The 16,009-nt window shown below is 41.1% G+C and overlaps 4 non-coding genes across 4 annotated transcripts in view; all 4 read right to left on the bottom strand.

Annotated features, from left to right (window-relative positions):
- Nucleotides 1-15,334: 15,334 nt before the first annotated feature.
- TRNAP-CGG (transfer RNA proline (anticodon CGG)) lies at nt 15,335-15,406 on the bottom strand. Its single transcript has one exon. It is a non-coding gene; the product is annotated as a tRNA-Pro (tRNA).
- A 114-nt stretch (nt 15,407-15,520) lies between these two features.
- Nucleotides 15,521-15,592, bottom strand: TRNAP-CGG (transfer RNA proline (anticodon CGG)). The gene has a single exon. It is a non-coding gene; the product is annotated as a tRNA-Pro (tRNA).
- Nucleotides 15,593-15,783: 191 nt separating this feature from the next.
- Nucleotides 15,784-15,855, bottom strand: TRNAP-UGG (transfer RNA proline (anticodon UGG)). Its single transcript has one exon. It is a non-coding gene; the product is annotated as a tRNA-Pro (tRNA).
- Nucleotides 15,856-15,997: 142 nt separating this feature from the next.
- The window catches only part of TRNAP-AGG (transfer RNA proline (anticodon AGG)), a 72-nt gene continuing 60 nt past the window's right edge, over nt 15,998-16,009 (bottom strand). Inside the window, exon 1 of the tRNA in view lies at nt 15,998-16,009. This exon is cut by the window's right edge and continues 60 nt beyond it. This is a non-coding gene — a tRNA (tRNA-Pro).

Here is a 16,009-nt window from a genome sequence, read left to right as displayed (position 1 = left end):
CATCCACACATTGCAGAAAAAAAGCTGGATTATACCTGGAGAAACGCTGGCATTTTCTGTGTAGGTATAATGGTGGTAAAAAGTTTGCAGATGAAAAGTCTGCAAAATCACAATAGAATTAGAATAGAATTTGTGCCAAATAACCCTCTGTAAACAGATGACTGTGGGGGAGATGAAACCAGGAACAAACTACTACAATTATTCTCAATCCAATTAACTTCTGCAGTGTTGTATGATTTACAGTATTTTATGCTCGTGAGTTTACTGTTTCAGTGCACAAGCCACAGAAAGTAGGGAAATGGATTTCAACTTTTTGGTTCAAGTTGTGGTAAAGTTGTTTCACTCTCAAGATGCAGAACGGATCCTAAAGACTAACGAGACTATAAAATACAGATTCTTTTGTTCAGTTCATGATCCTGACCCACAATTACTATTGTAGGTATGCAATTTTCTAATGTAAAAAAGAGAAATTTTTGGCACAGACTGTTTTTCAGGCAGGAATTGCTTTGTTTTTGTCAGTTTGTGAAAAAAAATAAAATAAAATATATATATATATATATATATATATATATATATATATATATATATATATATATATATATATGGATCCAGGTAGGAAAGAGGACTTTGTGCTATGACTAATTTAATATCCTATGTGCCTGACAACTAAAGGAATACTTGAAATCTCTGACATGTGCAAAATTTTACTAAGGGACATCTCATGCCAGTGCAGCAGGAAATTAAAGTTGGCATATTTTATCCCAGTCAGACAAAAATGTCTAAAGTGTAGTTAAAAATAAATAAAAAGGGGAATATGTCTGTGATATCAGATATCTCGATATCAAGTGTTTCCAAGCACAATTAACATTTAAAGAAACAAAAAATCTGTATGTTTGTAGCGCACCATATGCAAATTGTAGGGCAGTATCCCTGCGCTATGCTGAGGAAGTCCAAAAGACCGAAACAGCGCTGTCCATAGCTGGGAATCTGTTCCTTTTGGAATAGAAATACTAATTTGGCAATAAACTCTGCATCGTGTCAGTAGGCTTTTTAACTGATTCATGCATGATGTTAAGGGGGCTGTCCCTAGAGGGCAGCATACAGAGGCACTGGTCTCCTAATTACATCCTGGAGAATAGATTTGCATATTTTTTTTACCCAGAATCCCTTACGGAGCAGGAATGACTTGTAAATCTCTGTACGCCTATGTAGGCACACACTCTCCCTAATGTGTATGATTATCCCCTGACTCAAATGAGATAAGTATACAGTATGGAAAAATAAATAAGCTTATCCATTTCCTTAAAATCAGCCTCTTTCAATGTTAAAAGGATGGAAATACCAAGAAGTTCCCTAAAAATACATATATGAAATATGAACTGTGTTTTTCGATAGCTATATAGTTTAAATTTTCTCAAATAAAAATTAAATACCGTGATGTTATATTCATAGCGTTATATAATAAGGAATCATATTCAGTATTGCATGATATATCGCATATTACCATGTTGTTCATAATGTGGCTAACACGCAATACTATATACAACACCCACTTAAAAAAAAACATAAATAAGTACACAATTGGATACAAGTGAACAATTAATATTTATTTTCCATCTAATACTTTACAGATTGTATTAGATAAAGATAACTTTCTCTGCTTAGGGTTCTCGACCACAACTGCCCCACCACCGCTGTCTACCCTTACAATGTATTCTAAATTCATTCATAGAATCCATACGTTGGGCAATCAGATTACAGTTTTTGATAAACGCGTCTATAGAGGCAGGAGAAATCTGTAGACCACAAGATAATCTCAGTGATGAAATATCCATTTTGATGATTAAAGGTATCCATAGGGGCTTTTTGGATCTTTCAGAGTCAGTTTATTCTTACCAGTGATGATCAGTATCAGATTGTGTGCCCACCAAAGGAATCGATTCATGGGGTCCACCATTACAGGTCTTCATATGCCAAAAGTACATGTTTTTAGCATGTATCAGGTGAACGGGTACTATAGACATATTCTGCTTATGCACCAGGAGTTTATTCAGTTCATATGTGGACTGTAGTTTGCAAATACTACATAATTATAACCTTACTACTGACCTCCTCCCCATCACTCATATATTTACTAAGGTTTTCCTTCTTCAAAAAACATTGAGATTTCCTCCACCAATACTCATACATTTAGACTTTATTCCCACATTTAAAGGGATTCTATCATTAGAATCCCTTTTTGAACTAAGACCAAGTTGGAATAGCCTTAAGAAATGATATTCTTCTCCTACCTTTATTATTCTGATCCGCACCGCCGTTCCGGTGTTAGGGTGCATTCACACTGAGTAAACGCTAGCTTATTTTGTAAAGTAAAATTACACTTGTAAATTTTGCTATCCCATTGACTTCAATGACATTTTACAGGCGTATTTTTACAGGCGTATTTTTTACAGGCGTATTTTTACACTTGTAAAAAAATATCATTGAAGTCAATGGGATAGCAAAATTTACAAGTGTAATTTTACTCTACAAAATAAGCTAGCGTTTACTCAGTGTGAATGCACCCTTATTTTGTTTTTTTTTTTGCTGTATGAAAATGAGTCTTCAGAAAGCACAGGGGGCATTTCACTTTGCTCAAAAAGCACAGGGGGCGTCCCCTTTGCTGTTCGAAGACTCTCCATTTGGTGCCTCTATCTTCTCCGGACTGCCTCTTCACTGCGTCTTCAGCCAGCACAGCCAACTGTGCATGTCAGTTCAGCCATTTTCCTGTGACCGAATGGATGCACGTATAAGAGGCCACAGGAGGATGGCCAAACGGACATGCGCAATCGACTCTTTCATCTGATGACGTGGCTGATGATGCAGCGCAGAGGCGGTCGGGAGAAGAAGACAGAGGCATCACTGGAGAGTCTTCAGACAACACACGGGATTCCCCCTGCACTTTTTGAGTAAAGGGGAACACCCCCTGTGCTTTCTGAAGACTTATAACACTGGAATGATGATGTGGATCTTAGATCAAAAAGGGATTCTAATGATAGAATCCCTTTAAAGTCTGAAAGGGGTTGTCCAGGGTAACCATTTTTTTTTTTTTTTTGCAAGGAGGATGGGGAAGGGAATGGGAAAAAAAACACCAAAACAACCCATACTCACCTAACACAGTTTCTCCAGTGTCTCCCATTGTGGTCCCATTCTGCCACTCCAGGGTCATGTTTTGGTAGAAGTCCCTGCCCCACGTGATCACTGTGGCCAATCAGAGGCTTCAGTGGCTTAAGTAAAGAACCGTGATGTCTCGTATTCTTTCCTTAGGCCTTTTTTATTTTTTATTTCACCTTGCTAAAAACATTATCTTGGACAACCCTTATCGGTTGGGCCCCACATTGCAGGTAATGTAAAACGCTGTGTTTTTGCAAAGTGGATGGAATGGATGTCCCGTCTGTATTTGCGGCACAGACATACACACATACAAGTGTATGAGATCATCCAACTCTTTTTGTGGATCTGTGATTGTGGATGAAATACATGTTTTTTTGAGGAATACAGATCCATTTTTGAGGACAGTAAAAACAGTACAGTTGTGTGTATGTACCCTAAGATTGTCTAGTTAACTTTGCCCTTACCATTAGTAAATGAGTGCCACGGTGTGTGAATCCACCCTTAGGCTCTATCCACACATCCTATTTTTCTATATGGCCCCATATACACACTTGTGTATAATTACAAGGTTGTGTATATGGCAGTGAGTTCAGGGCAAAACTCAGTACAAATCTTATACCGGTCAATGGTCTGTGGAGGCACAGGCAGCACAAAGATGTCATCCATACCACTGTTTTTCAATGCCTTTTCCCACCTGGCCTATCCTCTGAGGTCTTTAGTGGAGAAACCTCCGGTTTCGCTGCCTCCATGATTTCCCCTGTAACTGGCGAGTTTTCACTAAAGAATACTTCTCTAATACATTCTCACTGCCTCCCTCAGAGGCTTTTCAGACTGCACAGGTTTTTCCCTTTTTTATGCTCCACTCAGTTCAGAAATCACCCCTACTAGTTTTGAGAGGCGAGACCATGTTTTGAACAGTTCAACAGTAGAAAGGGGTTCGCTCTCATTTTATATATGGATTACTTAACGTCCAATCCAGTGACACTTAAACTTGATTTTATGTTGGCCTAGAAGCAAGACCTTGATTTTACTTCTATTATCAAAGGCAGTAGACCATTCATCCTTATGGAACCTTCTCTGAAAGTTCAACATAAGATGTAACTGGTCCCTCAGTCATTACTGGTTTCAATGCCTTAGGCACTACCTTCCATGTATGGCAGTCCTGCCCTCATGCCTGTCGCTCCTTGAAGGCCATTCATAGAAGGACTCAGCGTCTTTTTGCCCGGTCTTTTCCATTGTTGGCCCCTATTTCCTTCTTAGCCTTAAACCTACCAGCCTTCCATATAAACTATACAATACATCCTAATGGCTGCCTGAATCCACATTGCCTTCAATTGGAGGAAATATTTTCTTTCATTGATATTGTTCAAAGAATTGATACCATTATGCTTCATGAAAAAATGAATGCCTCTATCTCTGATACCCGTCGTCCGCTCTTTGATAAAGTTTGGGCACCCTGGGCCAACAGGTCTTGCATCTCGGGTCAGCTATACTGTCGCCAGTTGCCTCCAGCTCTAATTGTCAGATGAGACTGAGCATTTTTCACACCCCCTAGTTTTTCTGGTAGGATCTCTCCCCCACCAACCTCTTGTATTATAGTGCTAAACACCCTCCCTTATTCCTCCTATGTTGGATTTGGATGTTGATAACGTTTTAACCCTTTTTCTTATTTTAAGTTTTGCTGACTTTAGATGCTCATTGGTTTTCCCATTATGTTTTGCATATTTGTATTGCTATTGAGATTGTCTTGTTATCTGGAATGCCTAATGTTCACGCAATATTTCTGTAAATACTTTTGAAACGGAAAAAACTGAAAAGGACTAAACGTGGAGTCGATCATATGACCCTGGTATTCTGTTAACTGTTCAGGTATGCAATAGGTGAACAGTACTTTATTGAGGCTCAAAAGGTGTACAGAGTTACTATAGTAGAGGGGCCACACGGTGGCTCAGTGGTTAGCACTGCAGCCTTGCAGCGCTGGAATCCTGGTGTTCAAATCCCACCAAGGTCAAAAAAACCATCTGCAAGGAGTTTGTATGTTCTCCCCGTGTTTGCATGGATTTCCATCCCATATTTCCATCCAAATCCCGCCAAGGGCAAAAAAACCATCTGCAAGGAGTTTGTATGTTCTCCCCGTGTTTGCATGGATTTCCATCCCATATTTTTTTTTTTTAAAAAAAAAAACATACTGATAGGGAAAATGTACATTGTGAGCTCTATGTGGGGCTCACAATCTACATTAAAAAAAAAAAAAAAAGAGTTACTATAGTAGCATCTGTCAGATAATATACAAAATTACCTCTGCATTGTCTCATCATCATGTCTGTCAGTGTATATATAGTATTACCATACTTGACGCTCTCAGAATATCTGGGAGGCTTCTGAAGAAATGTGTAACCTCCTGATCTCCTACAAGAGCAGGCAAATCTCCCCTCCTGTCATTTTATGTTTCACTTGGGCGCTTTATGTGCTGTCATGTCAGAAAAAAGGGACATGGCCGTAACACATTTTGGGCCCACTTCACAAAATCAGGAGTGTGGTGATGTCAAGGATGTGACTGGTCCATAGGGGTGTAGTCTTGTCTAGAAATTGCTGTAACAAGTTGCACACACTGTCCTCTCAGGCAGCACTTGTTGGCCTGGTATAAGACAGTGTATCTCATTATGTCTGTGCAGAGCAGCTCTTGCATTCTTCTTCGTTTCCCCACAATTTGTTATTTTTTACAGTTACTTTTTTAACATGACATCATCACCAAGAGAGAGACAGCCATGTAAATACACACCTATAATAATATTCTCTTCAGTTTATGGGTGCAGGTGGTTGCCTATTAAAAGTGATTGACTGCATTCAAGTGCCTGCGATCACTGCCTCAGGTGCGTCCTCATGGAGGCGGGGCTTCCCCTCAGGTGAATCTCCCCCCAGGTAGAAATTCTCCTCAGAATTTTTTCAGGCAGTGATAATGGAAGATACATGCAGTGTGTCTGCCTCAGATTCTGTGTGGAAAGTGTTTTCCTGCTGATTTTCAGGAGGTAAAAAGAAGCAACATATCTCTACTTCATATTCTTCATCAGCAAAGGAAGAAGGTTTTATAAACATATACAATACATGAATGTGTGTCTGCAATATGTAAATATCAATATATGAATCATTTGAAAAGATGGAAACAAGAAGCTACCGTATTTTTCGGACTATAAAATTTGGGGGGAAAAGAAGGGTGCGTCTTATAGTCTGAATGTGCCTGGCCTGGCACCCGCCGTAATAGAGAGGCAAATGCCGGCAAGTGATAGACGCCGGGGCCTGAGACATCGCTGCGCTCCACTGCCCTGCTGGCTTCATGCAGGGCAGAGGAGCACAGCGATGTCTCAGGCCCCGGCACCTGTGATGGCGTCTATCCCTCACCGGCATCCGCCTCTCTAGTACAGCGGATGCCGGGTCTGCAGTCTGTATCAGCGGCCTCTTCTCCCCCAGGGCCGGTCCCCACCGGCCCCGTACCTGTGAAGTTGCAGGCCGGCTCCTGCGCGGCGATATCGCAGGAGCTGACCTGTTCGGGTGATAGCCGGGAGCCTAATGAGGGGGGGGGGGAATAAAATAGTAAAAAAAAAAAGCTTTAAAAATATGAAATAAATAAAAGTTCTAAATCACCTCCTGTCCCTAGAATATATATATAAAAGTAGAAAATCATATGTCATAAACCACCGGGTTTTTTTTTCAATACAAGGCGATCTAAGCAATAGATATTCCCCAAAATGGTATAACTAAAAAGTACTTCTGGCCCCGCAAAAAAAACACTCTATGCGTCCCCGTACAGCTGCAGGGTCACCTGTCAATGTGGCCTTGCAGCTGTTGCAAAACTACAACTCCCATATATTAAATATTTTACCATTTTTTGCTTCAAATTTTTTTTCCCCTATTTTCCTCCTCTAAAACCTAGGTGCGTCTTATAGTCCGAAAAATACGTATGTCCGTTTCTGGTGGAGACAGAATGGTTATTTCACTTTTCCTGAGGTAATTTATTATAATTTCTCATTTTTCCAAACTAGATTGGGAGCCATACAGGATTCAAGATGCAGAGACTAAAGTTACTGGGTTTATAAATACCCACATAGTTATAAAGCTAGTTACACATGACCGTGTGCTAACCGGCTGCCGGGAATGAACGGCATAGTCAGTGCATGGTTGACACACAGATGTCATCCGTGTGCTGCCTGTGCAATGGCCAATGCTTCTGCGGCCTATTTCATTCAATGAAAAGGAGCTACAGAAGCAGGGTCACAAAAATGGACAGGAATGGGACCTGTTCTATATTTTGTGGCCCGGCCTGCACACGGGATCGTATAATTCACAGTCATATGTACGGACCCATAGAAATGAATGGATCAGTTTGCTATCTGGGAAAAACCTGGATAGCACACTGACCATATGCTTGTCTGCAAGGGGGCTAAAGGTGAGAATAGAAACTCCTCTGAAGTAAGGGAGTATGCACAGTAAGCTGTCACTAATAATATATGATTGCAGACAGAGGAGTCACCCAACCAGCATCTCTGATAATATGGTATATGACTGTAGAGATGACACAGACCCTCTAATAGTATGTGACTACAGTTGGTGAAACAGACCCTGCATGTCTGATAATTTGTAATTATAGATGGTGAACTATGTTCCTGTAGCTGGTCAGGAAGACCCTGCATTTCTGATAATATAGTTTATGACTGTAGAGGTGACACAAGCCTTCTGATAATATGTGGCTGTAGTTGGTGAAATAGATCTTGCATCTCTGATAATATATGGCTCTAGTTGGTGAAATAGATTCTTCATGTCAGATAATATGTCCCTGCACCTGGCCAGAAAGACCCTTCACCTCTAATAATATAGTATGTGACTGCAGAGGCAGTGTCGGACTGGGATGTCTAGGGCCCACCGGTGGAATTGTTTCTAGGAGCCCACTGCCAGGACCCCTGCTGCCAGGACCCCTGCTGGGGGAGGGGGTGCTCAATTATTTTTATGGCGTATCCTCAGGATAGCCCATAAGTATCTGATTGCTAGGGGGCTGACACACAGCTCCATCAGCTGTACAGAGCCACTTCCAATGCCCGGTTTGTACACAATACAGGGCTGGAAGCAGAAAGGTCCACCCTCTGTAGTCACCTGTCACCTTCACTGTAGCTCAGCTCCTACTGACTTCAGTATGTGCTAAGATGCAGTGAAGGTGCCCAGCTAATACACAGTTGACAGAGCTTTTTGCTTCCGGCCCCATAGTGTGTACAGGACTGGCGCCGGAAGTGGTTCTGTACAGCTGATCAGTCTAAGGGCTGGGTGTCAGCCCCCTACAGATCAAGTATTTATGGCCTATCCTGACAATAAACCATAAAAAATGATGCCTCGACAACCCCTTTAATACACCCCCTAATGTCCCACACTTTAAAGAAGTTGTTCAGCATAATCCTTTTTTTTGCTTAAATTAGTGAATGTGAAGGGATGTGAAAAACAAAAAAAACCATACGCACCTGTTCATGGAACGCCAATGTCCTCCAGCGCAGTCTTGCATATGACTACCAGCAGGACTGGACCAAGCTGGGGACAGTAGAGTTTCCTTGTGTGCTTTAAACAAAAAAAAAAAACTGCCGCCATACAAGCTATAAAAAAGTAACAACTATCTTGCGCAAGTGAAAATTTTTGATAAAAAAAATAATAAAATTACAAATTTTTGAGTTTTGTATTTTTATCATCAGTTAGTCATTTTTATCATTTGGCTTTCTAGTGTTAATGATGCCAGAAGCCTATGTCAGCAAGGAGCTGGTGTGGAGCTCTGTTTAGGCACAAAACTCTGGCAGGTGAAACATTGTACTTGATAAATCAGCTATGACTCCCTTCATGTGGCTCACTCTGTCACCTTGTGATTGCTTCACTCATGTTAGTGAATGGAGTCACATTGCAACCTGAGAGTCCCAATGCAACTCCATTCACTAACATGTGAAGGAGTCTCAAGGCAACAGCAATTTTTGGTTGCATTATGGAAGTTATAGGGTAGCCATAGCCTAATGCTAGGTTCACATCTGTGGCAAACTCTCTGATATACGGGTTTGCCGTAGGACCTGAATGACGGAGAGGCGGACTGTTAAAATGGCAGTTACACGCATATCGCAAACTGACAGGGATCCCGACCAGATAGAGCCCCAAAGAGCTGGGTGAGTGACATTCCCACCTAAATAAAGGTTCACTCCCAATGATTGTTGCAGGGACCCGTTTGGGATGGCTTGATCGCCCCCTGAACATCCCTGACCAATGCATTTGCATTGGCAAAATGAGGATTAATAGTCAGGCTCAGGGCCCATCGGGGGATTCACCAGTTCCCCGAAGGACCAGTCCGTGCCTGTGCAGAGGTGACACAGGTCCTGCATCTGTAATAACATGTTGTTGTAGTTGATGAAATAGACCCTGCATCTCTGATACTATGTAATTACATCTGGTGAAATATGTCCCTGCAGCTGATTAGAAAGACCCTGCACCTCTGATAATATTGATTGTATGTGACTGCAGAGGTGACACAGACACTAATAATATGTGGCTGTAGATGGTGAAATAGACCATGCATCTTTGATAATGTTACTGTACTTGGTGATATAAGCCGTGCATCACTAATAATATATCACTGTAGCTGGTGAGACAGATGCTATACCTTTCTATCTCTCATGTATCCCTTTCTTGGAGGGACAGCCTGACTTTTAACCTAAGTCTCTGTCCCTCTTTGCTTTTTATATGTCTATTTTTTATATTGAAAGTAGATGTGCTTTAATAATCTTTACTATATTGTTCTGGAGACTATTTGGTCTCTAACTATATATTAGACCCCACCTTATATAATGCATCATATTTTGGGGTATTTTATACCTTAAAGGGATCCTATCATTCAATTACTTTTTTTTTCCTAACTAACACGTCGGAATAGCCTTAAGAAAGGCTATTCATCTCCTACCTTTCGTTGTTTTCTCCACGCCGCCGTTCACCTAAAATCCCGTTTTTTCTTGGTATGTAAATGAGTTCTTTCACAGCACTGAGGGCAGACCCAAGCATTCAAACAGCACTGGGTGTGGCACCAATGCTTCGAGAGAACTCACTCCAGCGCCGCCTCCTCTTCTTCTGCAGTGAGGTCTTCACTGCGTCTTCTTCCGGTGGCAGCTTGTAACTTCTAGACCTCGGGCCTAGAGCAAGCCGACTGCACATGCTCGCGGCCACAAGAAAAATGGCCACTTGCATAGTATTGGACGCAGTGAAGACCTCGCTGCAGAAGAAGAGGAGGCAACGCTAGAGAGAGTTCTCTTGCAGCATTGGGGCCGCCCCCAGTGCTGTTTGAGCGCTGGGGGCTGACCCCAGTGCTGCGAAAGAACTCATTTACATACTGAGAAAAACAGTGATTGTAGGCAAACAGCGGTGAGGAGAAGATAATGAAAAGTAGGAGACGAATAGCCTTTCTTAAGGCTATTCCGACATGTTAGAAAAAAATGTGATTGAATTATAGGATCCCTTTAAATGTCTATAGTGCTTTACGTTGGCTGTCTATGGCACTGCCACTGAAGTGAATAGGAGTATTGCCCACCACCAGTCATGCCAACATTCAGCCTGGCTTTTATTATACCTAATGTACAGCAGCCTTCTGTTCTTACTTTTTGAGCCTTTAAGAGGCTCCACTGTCTTAAGAATGGTGGCACATCTCTGGAGGTCCCATGTGCCAAAATAGAAATCTACTCCAGTCAAGAACTGGCATAGATTTCTAGTATAATTTAGGGCAGATTTCTGGGTGAGTTCTAGTAAATCTGATGGGGTGTCTCTGCCTTACTCTCTGCTGCATTTTACCCACTGTCTTAAAAAGTGGTAAGTGGGAACAGAAAATGAGATGCCCATTGCACCAATTTGGGATGCACTTTCAGAATCCTGCACAGTGTACATGAGCTCAGTGCCATGTGTTTGGAGACATACCCTAGTATGTGGTCTGTCAATTTCTTCCATGGCAAGGTTTGAAAAAATTCTGTTTTCTTTTATTCCCTTTTTATTTTGTATTTTGCTTGTTTATGCCCTTTCTTTTTTTTCATTAAGCATGACATTTTTTCTGTATATTAAGTCTAAAATTTGATAAGGTTGTAGTTTGCTCTAATAATCCCCACAATTCTGAAGACAGCAAATATCACTTAGGCCTCTTACCTTTTTCTTGCTATGCTGTGCAAGAGGGTGCATGGGTATTGGTGTATTGCCTAGTGTAAAGTAGCAGGTGGTAGCTATGTGTGTGGATGGTAGTTGCTTCACTACTTGGTAGCCTAGTGTGAAACGTGAGTGTGGAAGTGAAGTTTCCAAGGGTCTCCATTGCGGTTTATGAATCCCTGACAGAATTGGTTGGTAGTGAGTGCTATATATATTTTTAGAGCAATATCTGACACCCCTCATTTAAAACTAATTATGTTTGTGATATATGTGCAATCTTATAGTTTTCTGTTTGTGATACTAATGTCCACCCTCTGAGTGGCTAAAGCATGTGAATTGCCAGGTAAATTGCTTTTTTCTTAGTGTAGTATGCTTGGTTTAGGTGTATAATTCTTACTGTGCATGGAGTCCCAGGTTCAAATCCAAAATGAATTAATAAGCCTTGGTTTATGAGGTCCTGTGTTCACACCATGGCCAAACCCATCTTTTGAAATCAGATATGCTCATCTAGTTAATGATAAGTTTATAGTCTCCACTCTCAGTTTGATCCCCTGGATTATGGATGTGACTAGGATTTATAATCCTAGATAGGTCTGTGGGTTTGAAAACTTCTGTTATAGTTGATGTGGGGCTTCTCTCATGCACTGGCAATAATAGTTGTTAAGCAGACTCTCATGGCACTGGAGTTTGCTGTGCCAAAATTGGAATAATAAACAAACATTCAGTAGGTCCTGTGCTCGGCTCATTAGAATAGAGGTGCAGTTCTGGCCTTAGTGTCAGAGCTCCTAGGTTCTAATCTAGGATGAAATGTAGCTTTTGCTGAGGAGAAACCTTTTTATTACTTCTTTCAAAGTTTGTGACAAAGGCCTGCACTATGTGACTTTTGCAAGTCTAGAAAACAAGAATTCAGTTATGCCTCAGGAAAATAATAGTAGCAGTAATAACTTTTAAATAGCACCAGCATATTTTACAGCACTTTACACGTATAAACAGAATCAGACATTGCAGTTCAACAAATCAACAATTCAAGCAGTAGGATTGAGGCCCATTCTCAAAGCAGCTTGATCTATGAGAAAATAAGGATGCACAAAAGGTAAAAGTGATTGTCTTGCACAGTGAAAAATATGCCAGAAGAGTGCTTACACAACAAAAAATGGTTAAGACTGCACATCCCAGTGTGAACAGGTGCTCACTGCGAAGCAATATGTAAAAACATTAAAAATTGCAGGGCACTCAGCACACAGCACAAGGGCATGTGAAAACCCTACAGGGCAATACTAGTGTAAAAACACCTAACATGCTATATGATATAATATAGAGGTATTTAGTTATACAAATTTGTTTCAAATAGTATGGAAGCCCACCTGCCACGACAAGGCGACCTCATTTCGATGGGAACCTACACTAAACAGACATACCTCTCTTGGACCTGGACAGGTCTACAGTGTGAACACAGGGTGAGTAGGGTCCAGAGCACACTCTACTTCAAACTAGCCTAAGGCAGATGGGGGAAGTGGAGAATATATATACTATTATATGTAAGAGTATAAGAGGGCTTAGTGATGGCAGGGAAGAAGACTGCACAAGGTTTTAATGAATAGGATCACTAACGCTGGTAGTATGGAAAGAAAATACATACCGGTAGCTTAGTGACTTCATTTGTTATTGGGTCAAAGGCTGAAAATGAACATGAGAAAATGTAGGAGATTTGGACATCATGTCCTGCTGGTTATGTTATCTGCATTTGAGGCCAAAGGAGGGGTTGAAGAGTGAGTAGTGAAAAGTACTTTTTGATGATTAGTTACTGAGGAAGTGTGAGTGGTGAAATAGGCTTATTTAATGTGGTGAGCGACCTTAAACATTTTATACATTAACTTATAATGGAGTAAAACAGTTGACACGTTATTTGTCCTAAAAACATTTGGCATATGTAGAGCGCTACTGAAGAAAGCAGGTTATAGCCATTTGCTAAAGTTGCATTTAGAGCTCTTTTGTTCAACAGCCTGAACAGGACAGCAAAGGTAAGTTATTGGAGACAATGATGATAATGGATTTTTAATAAAGTTGCTAAGTGTTCATAGATTGTAGATTTTTGACTGTGTCGCAGTTATATTCTGAAGAATTGTTAATAGTAGAAGGAATAAGGTTGTGGTAAGAAGTTACATGGTAATGTTAGTAGAAACTGAGCAAATGTGAAATAATAAATGTATTTATATGTTTAGATGTCAATACATTTGTAAGATGTTAGTGATCTACAATAAAAAAAAAAAAAAATCAACTGGTGGGGTTGAGCCTATTTTATAGTAGAAACCAGCACTTACAGAGACTGAGTGTAAAATAGTTTGATGTTCAAGACTTAAACAAGTTTGATATAAATTAGGGTATTTGAGGGAGTGACCTTGAAAGTGTATTGTGAGGTATGAAGTTGTCTACACATATTCTGTGGTTTGTTATTGATTTCATTCTCTGAATTTTTTGTAGCTGGATATTGTTGTTTTACAATGACAATTGCTGGTGTAAAAGGTTTTTTTTTTTGTGGATATGTAACGTTAACTCCAGTTCGCACACAGCTATATCTGAAAGACACATAATGAATGAATGGAGTGGTAATATTTATTCTGCTGTTGCATTCAGGTGGGGCTGGGGGTGGTAATGGAATCCCTGCTCTAGTGGACTCTCACGGATAAACAAATTGTTACCTATATTGTGGATGAGAGTAATTTTAAATTAGATCAAAACACTTTTTAGTTACTGAACTTAATATAGTACATAGTTTATCACACTAAAGATCACAAGGGGTAGAAGAAATGCAAACACTGAAGAAATGATTAAAATATAAAGGGATATTTGGTATGACAAAAAAATAAATATTTGTAACCTGTTGTGGATAAAGATGATTTCATATACATGAGAATTTTTTGTTTAGAGTTTCCTTTGGTTTCCTTCTGGTTTAATTCTGGCATAATTCAAATGTTGCACTTATAAAACTGCACTTGAGAAACTGCACAAAATGACCACGGTCACAAATGACCAATTGTCTTAAATATATACTACTCAGATAATAAACCTATCAATGCTAACAGGTGTAAAACTAGAGCAACTCACAAAGCAGCTGTAAACAAAAATAGCCCAAAATGAATGCATTACAATATGCACCAATACACAGCAATAAAAAACAAACAAACAAAAAACCTAACAACAATCACTACAATTTACAATAAAATTATACCAAAACAGACAAAACTTCAAATTCACAAATACAAATTGCGAAAAAAATACATGCTACCAACAATATACACAAAAATTTACAAAAAATTTCAAAAGAAAAAAAAAAAATTAAACTAAAGTAAATAAAAAAGTAACAATAAATAATCACAGTAGGAACTCACGGAAATGAACAAACTTTTGTGCCATCAAAAAGAGAGGAGCGGGCTCGTCCGGGATCTCTCGCACCCTAAGCAAGAATCATACCCCTAGACCAACGAACCAAACTGCCGCTGTTGCCGTCGGCTGGAGCGTCAGGCTGCCTGGCCTTTGCAGGCTGTGTGGTGTTGGGCCATTGGCGCATAAAAGCCAAGCGCAGCTATCATCACGATAAGCTAGGGCTCGTCCGGGATTTGAACCCGGGACCTCTCGCACCCAAGGCGAGAATCATACCCCTAGAGCCGACCGGGTAAACCCTTGTCGTTTTCCCCTTGTGCCTTTTTCTAGCGCCAACATCAATTTTCTTTGCACAGTTTTTAAAACCAGGGCTCATCCGGGATTTGAACCCAGACGAGAATCATACCCCTAGACCAACGAGCCGACCCCCCATCACTTACCCATCTGGTACTGGTAAAAAATCTAGTACTCACTTACCAATCTGCGGTACTCGGAAGAAAAAAAAAAAAAAGACTCGTCACCAAACACTGCCATCTGCGACAGCAAACAGACTGAGGAAAAGCTTTTCCATGCTTGCCAACAAGGCAAGTCAAAAGAACTCCCGGCAGGGCTCGTCCGGGATTTGAACCCGGGACCTCTCGCACCCGAAGCGAGAATCATACCCCTAGACCAACGAGCCAAACTGCCGCTGTCGCCGTCGGCTGGAGCGTCAGACTGCCTGGCCTTTGCAGGCTGTGTGGTGTTGGGCCATTGGCGCATAAAAGCCAAGCGCAGCTATCATCACGATAAGCTAGGGCTCGTCCGGGATTTGAACCCGGGACCTCTCGCACCCGAAGCGAGAATCATACCCCTAGACCAACGAGCCGACGACCCCATCACTTAGGGTTAGGGTTAGGGTTACCCATCTAGTGGGATCTTTGATGCCGCCTCTTTGACTCAGCCTCCCTTCCAAAGGCACAAAAGTCTCTAATCTGCGGTACTGCGACAGCAAACAGACTGCTGATAAGCTTTTCCATGCATGACTTGCCAGAAGGCAAGTCAGAAGAACTCCCGGCAGGGCTCGTCCGGGATTTGAACCCGGGACCTCTCACACCCAAAGCGAGAATCATACCCCTAGACCAACGAGCCGATCGGGACAATGAGGCACCAGGCCCCCTTTTGAGACCTCCCTTGAGTCCCATACTGGGGCTAGAAAAAAGCACAAAGGGGAAAACTGCACAAGGAAACCACGGAAATGAACAAACTTTTGTGCCATCAAAAAGAGAGGAGCGGGCTCGTCCGG

This window comes from Leptodactylus fuscus, chromosome 6, assembly GCF_031893055.1.
Source record: "Leptodactylus fuscus isolate aLepFus1 chromosome 6, aLepFus1.hap2, whole genome shotgun sequence".
Taxonomy (NCBI): Eukaryota; Metazoa; Chordata; class Amphibia; order Anura; family Leptodactylidae; genus Leptodactylus; species Leptodactylus fuscus.
Note: the sequence above shows the minus strand (reverse complement) of the source record. Positions and strands in the feature narration are given on the sequence as shown.